We start from the raw sequence: 15,413 nt of genomic DNA on the forward strand, positions 1-15,413 counted from the left end.
AGGCCTCCAAGATCAAGCTTCTCTAAAGGCGTCCCGTTCTTCGAAGCAGCCAGGGGCTATCATGGCCTGATCCCCGTAGTTTTCCATAGAAAATGGCTGGGAGACGAAACACCTAAAGGTCATACTATGTGTCCTGTGGGTGAGGACAAAGGAAAAAAGTTCAGAAAATTCAGAAATCCACCTTAAAGGACCACACCCCAGCAAGGGCCACCTGCCCAAGACACACAGCCCACTCAGTCTAGACTTGGGGGCAGGGGACGGGCCCATTGTGCCCAGGGCAACCAGGAACTAAGTACAGTACACAGGCAGGGCGAGGTGGGGTGGGGCGGGGCGTCAGCTCCCGAGGCCTCCCGCTCCTATGGCTCTTGGCTCTCTTCCAGCCTTGTTTTCTTGAGTCCTCTAGACAGCCGCCCCTCAGCAGCCTCTGCCGAGTGCGAGTGAAGTGAGGAGGTCACGACGGCCAGTCTCTCTCTGGGAGATGGCTAGGGACGAGGCCTGGGCTGCGGGGAGGTAAAGGGTTTGGGAGTGCGTCCGGATGGAGCAGCTCAAAGCCTCCTCCCGGCAGAAGGGCCCCGGGAAAGGCGCTGGGGCACAGAGTCGGAGCCGCCTGGGGAGGGTCATTCTGGTCATCGCTGTCGCGCCGAGGGCCCCCACCCCAGGCAGGCTGGGCCTCGTGGCCAGCGGGGAGGAGTGGAAGGATTGCATTCCAGCCGAGTGGACTAGAGCTGGGAAGAACAAAAGGGAGTTTGAAGAAGGGTGAGGAGAGAAAGAAAAAGCATCCGAGAGAGAACTACAGACCAGGCTGGGAGGAGAGAAGGGAAATTAAAGAGCGGGAAGCGCTCCACGCGGCGGGAGCAGAGGGGCGGGCCGGGCGCTGCTCACCGGGCTGCAGGGAGAACGCGTGCGGCGGCTCTGTCCGCGGCGGCTGGAGAGGGCGGCAGGGGCGGAGCTCGGTCCCGAGGCGCGGCGGGAGTGGGGGCCGCGCAGGCGGCGGCGCGCTTTAGGTCTGGGGGCGGAGCCTGCGTGTGGGCGGAGTCGGCGGGGCGGGGCCTGCGGGCGGGGCGGGGCGGGGCGGGGCGGGCCCCGCCTGCTCTCAAGGTGGGCAGGGGCACCCTGGAGGCGTGGCCGAGGGTCGCCCCTCGCCCTGCTCAGCTGCCCTCGCGGTGAGGATGGCCACGCCGGCGCCCGGAGGAAGCCGAACCTTGCCCAGGCCCAGGCCGGGCGCCGCCTCCGCTGCCAGGGCGGGTGCGGGGAGCGCGCTCTCCCGCCGCCCCGCTCTGCAGCCTCGCGCGGGCTCCCGCGGGGCGGGCAGGGCCGGCCTGCGCCGGGCAGCGGCAGGGGGCCCGCAACCTCCAACGACCGTGGGGCGCGGCCGGGGTTCCCGCCTTTCTTGGCTGCACCTGCCGCGCCCCTGGGGACCCGGAGACAAAAGGCCGGGGCGGGGCGGGGCACCCAGCGTGACGGGCACCGGCCGGCAAACTGGCCGGCTGAGCAGGCGAGTCGGGAGAAGGACGGGGACCTCTGCGGCTGATGGATGGTCTTGTGGGGATGTCGGAGGCCAAAGCAACCAATGCTTGGTTGGGGCCTGTGGCCGGAACAAAAGCATGCCTTTAGGAAGAAGGAAATAGGGCTGCGTTTGTCCTTAGACTCCCTGTCCCTTTGGGGTACCCTCCATCGCTTTCTCCTAGTATTTATATATTTGTTTGCCTATTAGACCAGGGCATGGGGCACATCTCCCCGCCTACACAGGGCAGCCCTCCTAGAGCTAGAAGCTATTTCCTTTGTTTCTGGTATCACTCGCTCCAAGGACCCGGATACTGTCATCGAGGCTCATTGTGCGGTTTTGACTGTTGTAGAAAGTATAGTCAGAGTGAGATAGTAGGGACAAAGGGCAACCACACTCCTGGGCTTTGGTTTGTAACCTGACGTCCGGCCCACATAGTTCAGCAGATACCAAATGTGCCTCATTTCTCCACCCTCAGAGCCAGGTGCATTACTGGAGCCCAGGTGCTTTCACTTAATTCGTCCTTATCAACAAGTGAGGGCGCTCAAATTAAACTGCCCTCACAGACTCAAATGCAACTAAAGCCAATTAGCATTCCTAAACCCCAGCCTCAAGCAACCAATAAAACAGCCCCTTTCTTTTGTTCCACTGAGGCAGCCTGCCCCCCCCCCTTTTGCGGGTTTGGGGTTGGAACCCAGGGGCATTTGACCTCCGAGCTACACCTCCTGCCCTATTTTTTATTCTTTATTTTGAAACAGGGTCTCACTAAGTTGCGGAGGGCCTCAGTAAGTAACTGAGGCTGTCCGCGAACCATGATCCTCCAGTCTCAGCTTCCCGAATGCTGGGATTACAAGCCTGTGCCACCATGCCTGGCAACCTGGCACTTTCTTGTTGGAGCTATGTTTTCCCTGCCAAGCTGAGGCCCCAATAAAAGCCTTGCGTGCATATTCATACTCTAGTGATTTGATTTCACTTCTATGATCATCCTGCCAAAGCTCCCAGTATCCTGCATCAGGAGGCCGTGTTGGAGAGGACATTTGTTAAGTGCAATTTGCTATGTGTTGGGTTCAGTGTAATTACTTCACATAACCCTTGGATACCTGTATTGTCGAGATGACGTCCATTCCTCACCTCAGGATCCGCGGGGCCCTAAGCTTCTGTGTCAGAAAAGAATTTTAGCACATACCAGTCAGAGACAAAGACAGGGGTTTATTTAGGAAAGTGGGGATACATGTTCAAGGGAGAACGCAGGCCATTTTTGGGATCTCAGAGTTCTTATTTAATAGAAGCCCAGTGAAGGCCTGGGTAGGGGCACATAGCAGGGGTGGAGGTCTGGATTTACTAAGCATCTCAGGAATCTCAGGTGGGGAGAGAGGTCATTGTGATTAAGGATATGGGCCTTCTGAGGCTCCTTCCCAAGATAGAACAGCCCCTCTAGGGTGAAGTTAGGGATTATGAAGTTTCTAGATTTAAAAAATATATTTTCAGCCCAGTGTGATGGTGTGCACTTGTAATCACAGTACTTGGGAGGCTGAGACGGAAGGATCCCAGGTGTGAAACCAGCCTTGGCAATTTAGCACAACCCTCTGCAACTTAGTGAGACCTTGTTTCAAAAGAAGACACAAAATTGGTTTGGGAAGCCAGACATGGTGGTGCACGCTTGTATTTAGGAGGCTGAGACAAGAGAATCTGGGTTCGAAGCCAGCCTCAGCTACTTAGTGAGGCCCTTTGCAACTTAGACCCTGTTTCAAAATAAAGAATAAAAAAATAGAGCTGGAGGTGTAGCTAGGAGGTAGAATGCCCCTGGGTTTCATCCTCACCACCACACACACACAAAAAAAAAATTGGGTTGGGATGTAATTTGGAAATAAAATGCCTCTGGGGTTCCATACCCAGTACCAAAAACAAAAATGTGTGTGTGTGTGTGTGTGTGTGTGTGTGTGTGTGTGTATTATATATAAATATATTTTCCCTTTCCTTCCCAGTATATCTCCTTTGTACCTAATGTTTTATTTCTCCTATTCTACCTCAGCAACACACACACACACACAGGCAAATGGAGTCAGAGAGGGACAAAATAGAATTGGTTAGGTCAGTGACTGACTGGGCCTTCCTTCAAAGTCACCTGCCTAATGTCACACAGCAGTGAGCCTTGACTTAAACACTGGTCAATCACTGGCCAGTCTGGCACAGGGCATCTGATTTCTGTATTGTCCACAAGCAGAAGGAATTGTTAGGGAACAGCTGAGGGGACCAGAGCTCAGTGGGACTGGATACTTGTAGCAGGAAAGAAAACAGAACCAGACGCAGAGGGGAAAGTGAGACGCCAAGGTGGAAGGTCCTATCTGGCACTGAGGAATCTGAGGTACTTGCTGGTCTAGGCTTTGCATGGGAGCTCTGCCCCTGGCCATGATCTGATCCCTGGATTTCTGGTGAATTTGCTAAAGTGGTAAGTGATCTCTGACAAGATAACAAGGAACAGGATGGAGTCAAAGACTAGCAGATAAAAGTGTTACCCTGTAACAAGGACTTTTTGTGTGTGGTGGTGGTGGTGGTGGTGGTACTGTGAATGTTGAACTCGGGGGCATTTTACCTCTGAGCTATATAACCCCTGCCCCCATCCCCCCCCTTTTTTTTTAAACAGGGTTTTGCTAGGTTGCTGAAAGTCTCAATATGTTGCTGAAGCTGTCCTTGAACCTGTGATCCTCCCTGTATTCAGCCTCCTAAATACTGGGATTACATGTGCACTCCACCGTGCCTGGCCTAGGCTCTTCACTTTTGCCTGCATCTCTGCCTCCATCTTGCATCTGTCTCCTTTGCTGAGTCATACTGGATGCTAGGTCTGATTGATAAACATCTCGTGATGAGTTGAAACTAGCCCCCTAGACAATAGCTATGTTCTCAGAGCCGACAAGTCCCTGCCCAGCCAATCCTGAGATAATGATGGACCCAGCCATGCCTGGCCAAGATTACTAGCTTTGGCAGCTGTGCGAACTCCTACCCTTTCCTTGCCCTCTTTCCCTTTCTATAAACCTCAAAAGCACTGTCAGCCCCTCAGAGCCAGGTCAACCCTGTCTTCCCGGCGAAGCTACATGGATTAAAGTTCTTTTCATGCTTCTCACTTACTTTCTGTATGGTTTCTGGGGCAGGTGGCAGGACCTGACTTATTGGATCCCCAGAGTAAGGCCTCTGGCCTAGGACTCTAGTAGGGATCCTTGTTGAAACAAGAAAGAATCTGGATTTCAAAGAATCCCTCCCTGATATTTGTCAAAATTCAAGAGACTGTTAAAAGTATGCTGGATGGACACTTAAAAAGAGAGGTGGAGCCAGGTATGGTGGTGCATGCTTGTAATCCCAGTACTTGGGAGGCTGAGACAGGAGGATTGCAGGTTCCTGACCAGCCTCAGCTACTTAGCGAGGCTCTCTGCAACTTAGTAAGACCTTGTTTCAATCTCATGCCCCTGGGTTTCATCCCCAGACCCACAAAAAAATAAAATAAAATTAGGCTAGGAGCGTTGCTCAGGTAGAATGCCCTTGGGTTCAATCCCTAGTACTGGGAAAAAAAAAAAAAAAGCAAAAAAGTAGGGAACATCAGGATATATAACCTGAATTTCTTTTTTCTTTTTTTTTTTTTTTTTGGTGTGATACTGGGGATGGATTCCAGGGACATTCTACCTCTGAGCTACACCCCCAGGCCTATTTTTTATTCTTTATTTTGAAACAGGGTCTTGCTGAGTTGCAAATGGCCTCACTAAGTAGCTGAGGCTGTCTATGAACCACAATCCTCTAGTCTCAGCCTCCAGAATGCTGGGATTATAAGGGTGCACCACCACACCCAGTTCCTGGATTTCTTAAAAACAAACATGTTAAGCTAAATTTTTAAAAGACATTCTGACGCCAGGCGTGGTGGCTCATGCTTGTAATCCCCTCGGTTGGGAGATAGAAACAGGAGGATCACACAGGTTCAAAGCCAGCCTCTCTGGGTTAAGAGACCCTGTTTCCAAATTTAAAAAAAATATAAAAATAGGTCTGGGAGTGTAGCCCAGAGGTAGAAACGTTCCATCCTCAGTACCACCAAAAAAAAAAAAAAAAAAAAAAAGACATTCTGAGACAAATCAGATCACTGCTATAGATACTGTACTTCTGAAGTTTTACCAAGAAGCTTGTCCAAGTTGTAAGATATCCTGTGGGCAAACTGGAGAATTGATGGATATACAAGTGTGTTTTGGAAACTTGTTTCACATCTATTTTATTGAATTTTATAGACAACAGTTTGTTTTTGTTTGTTTCGCAGTACTGCAGATTGAACTCAGGGGCACACTACCTTCGAGCTACATCCCCAGCCCTATTATTTTATTCCTTATTTTGAAATAAGGTCTCACTAAGTTGCAGAGGGCCTCACTAAGTAGCCGAGGCTGGTTGCGAACCTGCGATCCTCCTGTCTAAGCCTCCCAAGTGCTGGGAATCAAGCCTGGGGCCCCACATCCTACTTGACAACAGTTTATTTGTAAACATGCTATATTTGCAAATAACCAAGTAGGCAAGGTTTTATACATTTTGTTGTATAATCTTAATACTGTAACAGAAAATAATGTTCAGCACTCAGTTTTGGAACTTCAGTATCTTTCTTTGTGTGTGTGTGTGGTGGGAGGGAGCCTGGGGATTGAACCTAGAGGTGTTCTAACACTGAGCTATACACCCCCATCCCAAGTACTGGGATTACAAATGTGTGCCACCATGCCTGGCTACTTTTTATATTTTTATTGTTTATTGTGCAATATAATTAATGATACATCATAGTGATATTCAAAGTGACACAAACACACCTGCACACATCACTTGAGGTATTTATCTCTGTGTCCTACCCAATATCATATATGTTAGTGAGATTGGTAGTGATACCTTCATGTATGGACATAACTTCATTTGAAGTGTTTCCTCTTCTTATAACCCTCCCCCAAGCCCCTTCTACTATTCTACTGGGTTCTCTCTTCATATTGCAGAGGGCTTCACTAATTAGCTGAGGCTGGCCGCGAACCTGCAATCCTCCTGTCTCAGCCTCCCAAGTACTGAGATTACAAGCATGCGCCACCACGCCCGGCTTTAGAAATAAATTCCTATGGTGTTGTGAAAAGACACATATATTAAGCCGGGCGTGGTGGCGCACATTTATAATCCCAGCATTTGGGAGGCTGAGACAGGAGGATCGTGGTTCGCAGACAGCCTCAGCTACTACTTAGTGAGGCCCTTTACAATTAATTGAGACCCTATTTCAATATAAAGAATAAAAAATAGGGCTGGGGGTGTAGTTCAAAGATAGAATGCCCCTGGGTTCCATCCCCAGTACCACACACACACACACAAAAGACACATTTTTGAAATCAGCTGGGCAAGGCAATTTTTACTTTTAGCAAAAAGGGATCCTGCCACCAGTGAGTCAGGCAGGCAGAAATAGCATGATAGAAAACTGTTTGAGTGTTTTATTTCCAGCATGGGGCATCTGTGCTGTGCTCCTATGGGTGGGAACCTAGCCTTACAATCTTTTTTTTTTTTTTTTTTTTCGGGTTTGGAGATGATGGAAACCAGAGGCATTTGACCTCCGAGCTACACCCACTGCCCTATTTTTTATTCTTTATTTCAAAACAGGATCTCACTAAGTTGCAGAGAGCCCCATTGAGTAGCTGAGGCTGTCCGCAAATCACGATCCTCCGGTCTCAGCCTCCCAAATGCTGGGATTACAAGCGTGCGCCACCACGCCCGGCTTCCTTACAATCTTTATACCGTTGGCTGAAGGGAATGCTAGGGGAGAGGTTGGCACTCGCAATTTCCAGGAAATGCTATCTTTACAAAAATACAAGCACGCAGAATGTCACACAATGGAATTTTTACAAAATGGAGCCTAAGCCAAGCTATTCCTTTGGTAGAAAAGATCTATTCTCACAGACTCAAACCCAGGACCCAGTGCCAGCCAGGCAAGCACTCCACCACTGAACTACATCCCCGGCCCCTTGAAGGCAAAGGTTGTGTGTAGTCTTTTCCCACACATTTTCTCACTAAATCCAGAACTAAGCAGCACCATTCCAAAACATGGCTCCAGAGACACCTGGTCTGCTTTTATTGAGGTGACGGGCGTCGTCTGGTCACCGAGCCTGTACTTGCTTCCTCGGGGACCATCTCCGAGGACTCTGTTCCCCTTTGCTCTGAGCAGGAGGTGAGGTCAGCTTCTCCTTTTTCATCTGAAGTGACACTGAACTTCCTGTTTGCCAGTGAACTGAAGGCACCCAAAACAGTGACCTGTCCGCAGAGCTCCCTGCAAGCCCCCTTGTTTCTTATCACTTGTAATGCTGTGGGACCAGTCACGCCAGGAACACACCCTCCTGCTAGTGATTCATCAGATGGACAAGGTTTCTCCCATCCTTTCACTCACCATTGCGAGCATATCTGAAGTAGGAATTGCCTCGGGATCATGACTTCAAGACAAGAATGGGATAAGAATCCCCGAAGTTTGCCTGGCAGTTTCTACGTCTGGTAACTTGGGACAGTAAAAGAGATGGGATTCTGACTTCTGTGCATGACTTCTGGAGAGCTGATGTAATACACCGAGGACTCCTCTTCTGATGAGCTGGGTTCACTGGTGAGGTAACCAGGGAAACAAGCAGTGTGTACTTTCTATTTAGAACTCCATCACAGGGCACAGGGGCCAAATCAAGAAAGCTGTCACGAGGCAGGACGTTCATAAGTAAACTGTCGTTGGCTTGTTTTGACTGTGCAACCATGGTTTTATTATGACATAAACAGGGCATTTTACTTCTCAGAGTAAGCAACTGATCAAAAGATCTCTGCATTCATCACCCCTTTATCAGTTTTTTTAAACAGTGATACTGGGGTTGAACCTCCAGCCCTATTTTTTATTTTTATTTTGAACCAGGGTCTCTAAAGCCAGGCCTGATGGTACACACTTATAATCTTTGTATTTGGGAGGCCAAGACAGGAGGATTGCAGATTCAAAGACAGCCTCAGCAAGTAGTGGACCTCTCATCAACCTAGTGAGACCCTATTTCCAAATAAGAAATAAAATCAGTCTGGGGTTGTATCTCAGAGGTAGAATGCATCTGGGTTCAATTCTCAGTACCACAAAACAACAACAACAGGGTCTCGCTAGGTTGATGAGTCTTACCACTTGTTGGGGCTCTCCTTGAATCCACAATCCTCCCATCTCAGCCTCCCAAGTACTGGGATTACAAGTTTGTGCCAATATGCCTGCCTTAGTATTTTATTTTATTTTATTTATTATTATTTTTTTTGGTGGTACCCAGAGGCTTTCTACCTCTGGGCTATACTCCCAGACCTATTTTATATTTTATTTGGAAACAGGGTCTCACTAAGTTGCTGAGAGCCTCACCAAGTAGCTGAGGCTGGCTTCGAAACCTGTGCGATCCTCCTGTTTCAGCCTCCCAAGTGCGGGGATTACAAGTGTGTACCGTCACAGCCTCCCAAGTGCGGGGATTACAAGCGTGTACCACCACACCCGGCTTCTGCCTTATTATTTTATATTTTGAAACAAAGTCTCACTTTACTGAGGATGGCCTCACTAAATGCTGAGGCTGGCCCCAAACCTGCAACCCTCCTATTTTAGCCTCCCAAGTACTGGGATTATAAGCATGAGCATGGTATTTCGAATCAGTGTTTTAATATTTTCTTTATTAAGGATGCTGTCCACAGACTTGTGTGAGCTGGCCAACTTTCAGTGAAAGATTTCCCATCATCCACAGACAAGAGTTGAGTCAGATAGGAAAGTGACGTGCTTTGTGATTCCACAGACCCAAACTGCTGATCCTATGTCCACTAGATCTTGACTCTTCTTACCAGTTCTAGTAGCCGAGGAAGCTTCTCAGGACTCCTTCCCTCACCATCCTATGATAGGAATTTTTGTGTATGTGGATATAAAATACTTTCAAAGCTGACATGGTGGTGTACATGTATAATCCTGGTACTTGGGAGGCTGAGACAGGACAATCACAAGTTTGAGGCTAGCCTCAGCAATTTTGTGAGACCCTCAGCAACTTAGCAAGATTTCATTTCAAAATAAAAAATACAAGAAGGGCTGAGAGTGTACCTTGGAGGTAGGATGCCCTGGGTTCCATCCCCAGCACCAAAAAAAAAATAAATAATAATTTAAAATATGTTTACAAATCAAAGTTCTACTTTGATTAGTTATGTTAATCCAAATTTATTAGTTGTCTTTCTTGTCTTTATTTTTTATTTTTTATTTTTTTATTTTTGGCAGTACTGAGGTTAGAATCAGGGGTATACTACCTCTGAGCTACACTGCTAACCCTATTTTTTTTTTCTGGTACTGGGGGTGGAACCCAGGGGCTTTTCTACCTCTGGGCTATACTCCCAGACCTATTTTATACTTTATTTGGAAACAGGGTCTCATCAAGTTGCTGAGAGCCTCACTAAACAGCTGAGGCTGGTTTTGAACCTGTGCGATCCTCCTGTTTTAGCCTTCCGAGTACTGGGATTACAAGTGTGCACCACCACGCCCGGCTAGCCCTATTTTTTATTCCTTACTTTGAAACAGGGTCTTACTAAGTTGCAGAGTGCTTCACTAAGTAGCTGAGGCTGGCTGTGAATTAGTTGTCTTTTCTTTTTTTTTTTTCTTTTTTACTTTTTTTTTTTCTTTTTTTTTTGGTGGTACTGAGGTTCCTGGAAGTCCTTCTACCTCCGGGCTACACTCCCAGACCTTTTTTACATTTTTATTTGGAAACAGGGTCTCCTAAGCCAGCGCCCGTGGCTGGCTTCGAACCTGCGCGATCCTCCTGTCTCAGCCTCCCAAGCGCGGGGATTACAAGCGTGCGCCACCACGCCCGGCTTACTTTGTGTGTGTGTGTGTGGGGGGGTGTACTGGGGATTGAACATTCTACCTCCAAGTTACAGCTCCAGCCCTTTTTTTATTCTCTAGTTTGAAACAGTTTCTGACTAAGTTTTGACTAAGCAGGGCTCCTGTCTCAGGCTTTTAAGTAATGGGATTACAAGCGTGTGCCATCACACTCGGCTGATTGATTGAATTAATGAATAAGTTCATGACTGAATATCCTTTACCTAAATGGAAGAAGCCATAGACGATTTTGTTAAAATTTCTATTAAAACTAGAGGGTTCCATGGCTACGGCAGCGGTGGCCAGTATTTGGGAGAGGCAGAGCTTCAATCCAATCCACCTTAAACTTTTGAAGAAATCTCCCCAAAGGTAGACTGCTACTGCTGCACAGGCTTGGGAATTCTGGAAAACATGCTGTGTGGGAAAGGTGTTCAGGAGAGAACCGAAATGGCGGTGGGGAAGGGGACGGCAGTGGTGGCAGTGACCAGTGTTTGGAGGGGCAGACAGATCCGGTCCAATCCACCTTGAACTTTTGAGGAAATCTCCCCAAAAGTAGACTGCTCCTGCCCCACATGCTTGGGAATCCTGGACAACATGCTAAGTGTTAAAATGTTTGGGGCATATCAGAGGGAGCCCCGCATAGCTGGGTTGGGCTGCCACGCTACATGTTCTAGGAGACATCAGCCCTCATGGCCACCGCGCTCCTCTGTGCAGCACGGAAGGCTAGGGTGCACGTGGAGCAGTAGAGCCTGCTCTCTGTAGTGAAGCTGTGGACCTCTGTCTTTGGAGGGAAGACAAAAGTTATTGCCACTAGGTATTAGGGCTCCCAGCTTTTGCAAAAGACATGTACTGCTTTCTCATATTAAAAAAATGGAAGAAAAAAGGGAACATCTGTAGACGACCAGCTCACGGTGACAGAGACCAGAGCCCGCTGCACAGTGAGGGCAGTGCTGGGGCCTCTGAGGCCAGAATAGGAGCCTGCGGGGTGGCAAGGCCAGTGTCGGGGCTTGCACAGCCAGGATCGGAGACTGCCAAGCAGTGAGGCTGTTGCCAGGGCCAGTGAGGCCAGGACCGGAGCCTGCTATGAGGCAAGGCTGGTGCCGGGGCCACCAAGGCCACGATCGGAGCCTGCCATGAGGCAAGGCTGGTGCCAGGGCCTGCCAGGCTGGAATTGGAGCCTGCTATTCGGCGAAGCCGGTGCTGGGGCCAGCAAGGCCAGGAAGGAGCCTGCCATGAGGCAAGGCCAGTATTGGGGCCTTTGAGGAACGGGATTAGAGTCTGCTGTGTGGTGAGGCTGGTACCGGGGTCTGCAAGGCCAGGATAGGAGACTGCCATTTGGTGAAGTTGGTGCCGGGGCCAATGAGGCTGGGATTGGAGCCGGCCAGTGAGGTGAGGCTGTTGCCGGGGCCTTAGAGGCTGGAATCGGAGCCTGCCCTGTGGCAAGGCCATTGCTGGGGCCTCCAAAGCCGGGGTCCGAGCCTGCCTTGTGGTGAGGCTGTTGCTGGGGCCTCTGAGGCCAGGATAGGAGAATGCTGGGTGGCAAGGCCAGTGCCAAGGCCTGAGAGGCCAGGATTAAAGCCTGCCATGAGGTGAGGCCGGATTCGGGGCCAGTGAGGTCGGGATTGAAGCCTGCAGTGCAGTGAGGCCGGTGGCGGGGCCTTCAAGAGTAGGATCAGAGCCTGCAATGTGGCATCCAAAGAGAAATATCACAGAAAATAAAAAATCAGATGCTTTCCCTAATATGCAAAAACTAGGAAGAAATGGGTAATAGTTGAAGAAAGGGCCCTATGGAGGAGCAATTAAAGTGATCTATCAGAGGGGATAGGAGGGTGGAATATGGAATCTCTTAAAGCACATGATGTACTTAAACAAATATATCCAAGTCAATCACTAAATCAAGCATGGGATCAAGGGAGGAGGAGGGAATGGGATGGGGATTGGTTAAAGGCTAATTGGGTGATGTGTGCTTGTATATCCTCACAAGTCTTGTATTCCATTGAGATATTTGACTACAATACACCAATAAAAATATATTTAAAAAAAACTTGCCGGGCATGGTGGCACACGCTTGTAATCCCCGCGCCTGGGAGGCGGAGACAGGAGGATCGCGCAGGCTCGAAGCCAGCCGCACTGGCTTAAGAGACCCTGTTTCCAAATAAAAAGTATAAAATAGGTCTGGGAGTGTAGCCTGGAGGTAGAAGGGTTTCCAGGAACCACAGTACCACCAAAATTAATAATAAAATAATAAAATAATAATAATAATAATAATAAACTAGAGGATCTCACTGAGTAGCTGAAGCTGACTGCAAACCTGTGATCCTCTTGTCTTAGCCTCCCATGTACTGGAATTACAAGTGTGTACCACCACACCTGGCAAATCAATTGTTTTTTCTAATGGGTGAAGCCAAATCAGCAACACACAAAACTTCAGAATGGAGATGTAGCTCCTTGGTAGAGTAGAACACTTGCCTAGCATACAGAGACACTGGATTCATTCTCCAGTACCACAAAAACAAACAAGAAAATTAGGAATAAGTCCATTTTAAGGATATTTTCAGGCTCTGAAACATCAGTATGCTCATCTACTGAAAAAAAATTTCTTCTCTAGCCCTCAATTTATTACAACACTGTGTGTGTATGTGTGTGTGTGTGTGTGTGTGTGTGTGTGTGTGTGTTACTGGGGATTGAATGCAGGGGCATTCTACCTTGGAGCTACACCCTCAGCCCTATTTTTCAATCTTTATTTTGAAACAGGTTCTCACTAAGTTGTAGAGGACCTCACTAAGTAGCTGAGGCTGTCTGTGAACTTGGCCTCCAGTCTCAGCTGCCCAAGTACTGGGATTACAAGTGTTCACCACCACACCTGGCCAAATGAATTGATTCCTTGTTATATGAACTGTGCTGTACTAAAGCTAATGATAGCTGGGCGTGGTGGCACACGCTTGTAATCCCAGTATTTGGGAGGCAGAGACAGGAGGATCCAGGTGATCTGCCAGCCTCAACTACTTAGTGAGGCCTCTGCACGTTAGTGAGCCCCTGTTTCAAAATAAGAATAAAAAAATAGGGCTGGGGTGTAGCTCAGAGGTAGAATGCCCCTGGGTTCCATCCATCCTCAGTACTGCAAAATATAAATAAATAAATAAATAAATAAATAAATAAATAAATAAATAAATAAGCTGGGCATGGTAGCGCACGCTTGTAATTCCAGCATTGGGAGGCTGAGACAGGAGGATCACAGGTTCGCAGATAGCCTTAGCTACTTAGTGAGGTCCTTTGCAACTCAGTGAGACCCTGTTTCAAAATAAAGAATAAAAAATAGGGCTGGGGTATAGCTCAGAGGTAGAATGCCCCTGGGCTCTATCCCCAGTATCTCAATAAATAAATAAGTTAATTAATTAAATGAATAAAAATAGTGCTGGGGGTATAGCGCAGAGGTTGAATGCCCCTGGGTTCCATCCAAGTCCTGCAATAAATAAATAAATAAATATTGAAGAAAAAGTCTAATGATCCAGAGAGTTGAGAACCAGAATCAATGATCTCATCAAAGCACATTTCTCAGGCTAAACATTTATCTTTGTGTCATTTCTATGACCTGACCCAACTTATACCACCCACAGTGCTGTGAAAATTTCCACCGTTGTATCAGTAGATGATTGGGTTTAGTTCCCAATAACACACACACACACACACACACACACACACACACACACACACAGGATCAATATGTCACCATTCCTCAAGTTTCAGAAAGAAAACCTTTTTATTTTCACTAATTCTTAAGATTAATAATGTAGTGTTGCCTTTACTATTGCAGTAAAACTGTGCAATAAATCCTTACTTATCTCATTGTTTAAAATGTCCTTCATAAGTGAGATTGGTGATGCATGCTTGTAATCCCAATACTTGGGAGGCTGCGAGGACTGCAGGTTTGCAGACAGCCTCGCTAACTTAGCGTGACCCTATTTCAAAATAAAAGATAAAATTGGGTTTGAGGTACAGCTCAGAGAGAGAATGCCCCTGGATTCCATCCCGTGTGTCTGTCTGTCTGTCTGTCTGTCTGTCTGTCTCTCTCTCTCTCTCTCTCACACACACACACACACACACACACACTTTCTTCATAATCCTAGTATAATATAAAAATGGTGTTATCCTCAGGCCCTTTACTATGATATCCAATAAATTTAAGTACAGCATGAGCAATGTAGTTTCTTGAAACATTTCCATCCATCTTTTTTTTGCCGTACTGGGGATAGAACCCAGGGGCATTCTACCTCCAAGCTACACCCCCAGCCCTATTTTTTTTAAAATTTGAAACAGGCCTCACTAAGTAGCTGAGGCTGTCTGTGAACCACAGTCCTCCTGTCTGAGCCTCCTGAATGCTGGGATTACAAGTGTGTGCCACCACGCCTGGCTTTTCCTTTCTTTTATTGTGTGTGCATGTGTTGGTATGTGTGCATGTGCGTGTGCATGTGAATTGAAAGGAACTCTTAGGACTTTCCTTCTACAGTGGTTATTTTTTCTCTTCCATTTCTCTGCCAAACTTTCCAAACTATTGGCTGTCCTCGGACTCCTCAGTCTTTGGCACATCTCTTACATATTTAATGAATGATCTCATTTTTGTTTCTCTGAAGTGAAACACAGTACTCCAGCCGCAGAGATCTTCTTGCTGTGCTACAAGCTTACACCCATTTTATTTATGGGTATTATTTTTTTGGTACTGGAGATTGACCCCCAGGGGTATTCTACCTCCAAGCAATGCCTCCAACCCCTTTTATTTTTTATATTGAAATAGGGTCTTGCTAGGTTGCTAAGGGTCGTACTAAGTTGTTGAAGATGGCCTCGAACCTGTAACCCTCCTGTCTCAGCCTCCCAAGTACTATATACCACCACGCCCAGCTTCAGTTTCAGTACTCGTGCCTAGATTTCAACAATAGCTTCATCTTCCTAGGACCAGGATCCACTTCACTTATTAATTCTCTACATTGCAGCGATCCTCCTTACTTAATATACTTCAGGTGGGACATGATA

This window comes from Muscardinus avellanarius, assembly GCF_963383645.1.
Source record: "Muscardinus avellanarius genome assembly, chromosome: 1".
NCBI lineage: Eukaryota > Metazoa > Chordata > Mammalia > Rodentia > Gliridae > Muscardinus > Muscardinus avellanarius.